At 41.1% G+C, this 5,946-nt stretch overlaps 1 long non-coding RNA gene across 1 annotated transcript; it reads left to right on the top strand.

Moving 5' to 3' along the window:
• Positions 1-249: 249 nt before the first annotated feature.
• On the top strand, positions 250-3,438 carry LOC124686234. The gene is made up of 4 exons (XR_006997765.1): positions 250-668; positions 872-1,123; positions 1,491-1,536; positions 3,319-3,438. It is a non-coding gene; the product is annotated as an uncharacterized LOC124686234 (long non-coding RNA).
• Positions 3,439-5,946: the final 2,508 nt, after the last annotated feature.

Consider the following 5,946-nt stretch of genomic DNA (forward strand, 5'->3'; position numbering starts at 1 on the left):
CAGACAAAAGACATAAGCCATGTGAAGATTGCACTACCAGACGTTGTTCTACTGCCATGCAGCTTGGGGACTGAGGTATGGTGTATATTCAGAGTGAATTGTTGTCTTTATTTGATAATGTTGCTGGGATATGTTGCTTTGCTCAAAACTGTGGTGTTTGATAATGTGGCTGATTGAGATTGGCCTTTTGATATGACAAAAGAGGAGTGGGATGCTTTTTTTTTCAAGCCTGGTGGGGCCGGAGAAAAATGGGACAACAGCATAAACTAAGTTAGAGGAGGAAGGTTCATATTATCTCTTTGAATGACTAAAGGCTTCTAAGAATCAAGAACTTGACAACTACATAAGTACATATTGTCCTAGGCTTGAATTTGCTACATGATTTGGATAACTAGCTTATTTGTGTATTCCAGTGCCCTGCAATTCAGTATTTGGCTCGTGCTATTTATGTTATTAATTTTCAGGGTGGATTCGTGGTGAATTACCATATCAATTAAAGGGGTCAGTGTTGAGAGGCACTGACGATGCACACCTCAAGCTGTGGGTTATTGTTGATCTGAATGACATGACTTCAAGATGATGGGGCCGAACTGACCTTGGAAGTTACCGAGCGGGAATTAAAACTTGAAGCTCAATTAGTTGAAGCCATAAGCATCATTTAAGAGCAGGTAGGTGTTAAATGATTTTTGAATGCCAGTATATGTATCATTTCAATAACAATACATCTCTAAACATGGTAATCATATCCAGAAACAAGTTTCTAACATGGTAATTGTGGACACTGTATTATGTGTATTCGGTTTGTAGTGTCTACATGTCTTTTGTCCATATCAACTTCTGACTAAAATACATTTGGGAACTGAATTTACAGGCGTCCATCGTGTGTAAGCATATCTCCAAACTAGGGTCCCGACTAAGTTCCCACTTGGTTTCCCCTGTTCCAAGCAGTCTTTGTTTCAGTTGATATTTCAGAAAAGAACTCGTCGAGGCTTAAATTCCCATGCTATTGGTTCAAGATAGCATTATCAGGTTGTAGAAGGAGAATACAATGCAAGCAGGGTGCTATACTGCTAATCTGTTATGCTGCGGCAAGCCCAACCGATTTTATGTGCAGAGGTTAATGGTAAATGGTAGAAACTGACACTTATACGGTTTCACTCACTTGTATATCATGCCATGTGTTTTCTGTATGTCATGAATGAACAATGGAGTTTGCAATATATGGCCTCAGAATTGATCAATTGTTGTTGACAGTACACATTAATTTTATAATGCTCCAGAAGATGCCATTAGAAAATTATTTGCATGTTGATTATAGATAATCAATGTATCTCTTTCATGTTGTCTTCAATAGGTGTAATAATAAAACTGTCAGCATTCTGTTTTGCTCTCAAGATCAAGGCCGGATGCCGGATTGCTTTGGTTGTATGCTTGGTAATTAAATATAATATTACTGCCATGACTAAATATGTGCTTATGCAAACTTTCAGGAAATGTTGAAACATGCTTTAAGGCTAACATGTGGAATGCATGCAGGTTGGTATTCAAATATTTTATATGTTGTTGGCAAGGAATCTATGTATCATATTTCAAGTTGTCTCGTATAGTTATTATAATATAAATTGAGCATTCTTATTTCCTCTCTCTGTGACAAAATTGATACAACATCACTTTCCACTTTCCTATTTCCTCTTTTTTTTCAAGAATTTATGTATCAGTTTAGAAGTCGTCTCTGTTAGGTACAACATAATTTCCTAACGAGATTGGTTGTAGATTTGTCAGGAATTTAAATCACGCTACCGATTTATCAAATACTTTGCTTATGCAAACTCTTAGCAATGCACGCACATTGGCTGTTGTGAAAGTAACAGATCAAATGGGAAGTCAGAATACACAAAAGTACTTCCTCCGTACATAAAAAGATGCGAAAGATTTGTCCAAATTCGGATGTATCTACACCCTAAGAATGTCTAGGTACATCCAAATTTAGTTAAACTTCCGACATCTATTTATGATCAGAGGTAGTACTTTGTTTCTCTGTAAAATTCACGTTCTCATTCTCATTTTAAGGGTCTCCTACATGTTAATAGAAAGTGTGAATGAGTAGAGGCCAGAGTTGGAGATGAGACAGTGAAACATCGATGACGGTGCTGGAGATTTTCTGAAGCATAGGAGAAGGTGTGCACATGATTGTAGAGCCATGTTGAGCAGGACAACTACGAGCGATATTGATCAGAATGAGTATAGCAACAAGCCACTGACACAACATCAACAAATGTCAAAAGAGCGGAGGTGTCACTAAAAGGGACACCGAAGGTGAGTGGAACCCCAGAAAGACTATAGAGAAAAAATGGAGACATGACATGGATTCAATATATGTTTAAGTTTTAACAAGTCAGATATGGAGAACCTGTTAACTGACTTCACGTCCATCCGTGAAGGTAGTAGTGAACTGAGAGGTCCTTGATGTTGGAGGCTAAAAATTAGCCTCTCGTTTCTGCTGCTAATAAAGTATAAGTTCACCACGAATCTAGACAAGTGGATTTGTTTGGCTTTAAATGCAATTTGTATAGTTTTATTAGAAATTAAGACCGAGATAACTTGAGTCTCTAGATGTCGGTCTTTTGCAGAGAGTTTATACTGTTTCCGAATCCTAACATTATGTCATTATTGCATATGCACATCAACTTGCTACGCCCGTGATGGTCTATTAACTATTTCCTATTTTGATTGATGTCTTATCTGGTACTTCGGCAAAACAAATATGTAGAGTGTCAGAATAAAATGATGTACTACCTTTGGTCCTAAGTAAGTGTCGCAACGTCCTCTAGATTCGGATGTGTCTAGATGCAGTTTTGCGTATAGATACATCTGTATTTACAAAAAATTGCGACAATTATTTTAAAATGGAGGAAGTAGTTCCTATTTCAGATATTTGAAAACATCGTGGGTGATACATGTTGGATGGATTTCTTTTTGTCCCTTGGAAAAGCATGGGAAATGCATGGTCTCGGAGAATCAAATGGTTGCTTAATATTAAATTATCACTATTGTCTTGATGCCCCTTTCAGGGGGGGATGTTGTCATACATCGGGGGGAATGTTGTCATACATCTGAGTATATTGATTAGTAGGTTTCACGTATCATTTCATTGCGATACAGGTAAATTAAAAGGGATCAGTTGCAAGAGGTTGCAACAGGAAAATGAATTTGCACACAAAAGGTATATCCACCTGTTTCTTGGAGGTTGCAATGGTGCAATTGCAATCACTTATTTTATGTTCTAACGATTAACCACAATGTAATATATGTGTGAAGATTGAGGAAGAGAAGGCGCCGAACCATCTAAGGAAGACCATGTTGCCACAAGCATGACCCCTCCCAAAGTTCGACAAACCCTTCTATCCACAAAGGTGAGCATAAACCCCCAAATTATATCGTTTCCATTGGTTACCTTCCTGGAGGTTTGTCATATCATAAGCCTACAACTGATATTTCGTCGGAGGTCAATGAAGCAGGCCAAGGTCGCTACATCTTCAGGTGAATGAATGAAGGGTGAAAAGACACTTCCATGAGAAGATCTTAGTCTCCAGCTGCTCCCCATATGGTGTACCTTTTCTTTTCTTTCCCCTGGTGCTAAGATCATCCCATATCTTGTAGCTCATGCACACCACTAGAATAATGTTACCATTCTTAGTGATTGATACGTAGGCCCCAGAGTTCCATGTCATGTAGTTAGTCGACACAACTCGCTCAGTGATAGAGAAACAGATATAGGGTCATTAGTACTCCTGATTGGTGTTTATTGTGTGTATAGTAACTACAGTTTTTGTGTTGTTTGTGCACGTTTCACTGTAAATTGGGTATTTAGAACTATTTCTGCATCCCTTCTTTTTATTCCGTGAAGTGTAACTTGACACTATGAAAGTACTTGCCTATGCCTGGTTGACTTCTGAATTTGAGTTGGATACTATTGCATGGTTTTAGTTGTGTGATAAATAAGCTTGAGTTTATTTCTTTATCCACACATTCATTCTAGGGCCTTCATGCATCCATTGCACTTCAATCTCAGACATCATCTCATGTTTGCTGGATATAAGGATATGTTAGCAGACTAGGTTATCTAAGCCTCATCATTGCACGATATGTTGTCTCTCAATGCACAACAATGTAGTCCTGTTATTTCGTTTGGCATTATCATTCTGTAGTATATTATGATATCACCGATTTGTTTTGATTTTTCACAGTGAGTTGTGAATTATATATGTGCATTAAAAAATAAAATTTGACGACCCGTGGCAACGCACGGGCATTTGTACTAGTGAAGAGAAAAAAAAGGAGAGAGACGGACGGCGTCGTTGTTGCGCTCGACTCGTCTTTTACCACGACACTTCGCCAGGCGTCGATCGACCGATTCGCCGCGCAGGTCGCTGTCCAGACGCGCGTGAACGGCCAGGATGTGATGCCGTGCTGCGGGCGAGCGAGCAATCATCGGCTAGTGCCAGGTAGCTGGAGTCGGACGTTCCCGGTCACGGTCGCGCGGCTCACGGCCAACGGCCGGGCGGAGCAACAGACGTGGTCGCCGTCATTGTGCTGCGCTGCGCGGGATGGCATGTACATACGCACGCGTGCGGCGAGGTCAAGGGCAAACCAAGCCAAGCCAAGCAAAGCAACGTCTCCTTTTCACGTCTACCTGTTGCACGAGTGTTATAAATGCGATAAGCAAATACTAACGAAGAACGATAAAAGAAAACGTAGCGAACACACGAGATTTAACGTGAAAACCCCCTTCTAAGACACAAGGAAAAAAATCACGAGCGACAGTCAGCAAAAACTTCACGATATCGGGAAATGTTTACAAACGCGTGGTTTATCTTATAATCTCCGAGCATGTCTAATAGACCCCCTATTTTTTTGCCCCGTAAAACGTGAGTAGAGGGCCCTGTATTCACTTTTCACCCGCCAAAAACTCGTCTGAGCTAGCAGACCCCGTATCCCCACCCCGTAAAACAGAATCCTACGAAATATTCTGTTTTCAGCGGCGGCACGCGGGTGGCTATGGCGGCGGCGCGGGGAAAACGGTTGGGAATTCTGAAATGTCCGCGCGCCCTAGCTGAAATGGGATGAGGGGTTGGCCCTGCATTCAGCCTCCCCCCGTACAAGTAAGGGGCGAAGAGCCGCCCCGTTGCCAAAACTGTAAAAAATCGACGCGGGGGCCAGTTTTACGGGGTCTGCTAGAGGGTAGAGCCCTACCCCGTATATCGGCGGTTATTTTACAGGGTTGGGGGTCTGTTAGGCATGCTCTGGTAAACCCTAGTCGGTGGCTCACAAGATGTATATATAGGCGGTGGCAACGATCCGTACTCCGCTACGCTTCGGCTCAAGCCTACCGATGAGGGGCCTCGCTCCGCTCGTTAGAAGTTAGCCTCCCTTTAGTATATAAATTTGGATCACAATATAACAGCGAGCTCGATCTCAATTAGCTAATTAATTAACTTGCTGTCGTTTTTACTATATAAAAAATATTTAAAATCATAAAAACTCTAAACAAAAAATTGGCGCGTATGTGTAGACATTACAAGTGTGATGTGTGCACACCAAGTTTTGCAAAAAAAAACTAACATTTTTTATGTCCTATGTATTACTAGATAGATAAATATCTCGTGATGGCGATGCGCACCCCCATGGAGCTGCTGGCCGGCCCATTCCGCTCGTTTTTTTCCGCCGTCCTCCGCGCTTTTTGTCCGTTTTGTCTGTTTTGGTCGGTTTTCTTGTGCAGTTTTCTGCTGCTGTTTTATCATTCTTCACGATTTATTTCAGTTTTTTTTCTGTTTGGTTTTCTTTTTCTTTTTGACCAGCCGTGTACAAGAGCTCCTAGAAGGGGTGCATCTCATAGTAGTACTACAAATAGAGTGCCACGCACCGGATCGTTTGGACATTTCATAT

This window comes from Lolium rigidum, chromosome 2, assembly GCF_022539505.1.
Source record: "Lolium rigidum isolate FL_2022 chromosome 2, APGP_CSIRO_Lrig_0.1, whole genome shotgun sequence".
In the NCBI taxonomy this organism is placed as follows: domain Eukaryota; kingdom Viridiplantae; phylum Streptophyta; class Magnoliopsida; order Poales; family Poaceae; genus Lolium; species Lolium rigidum.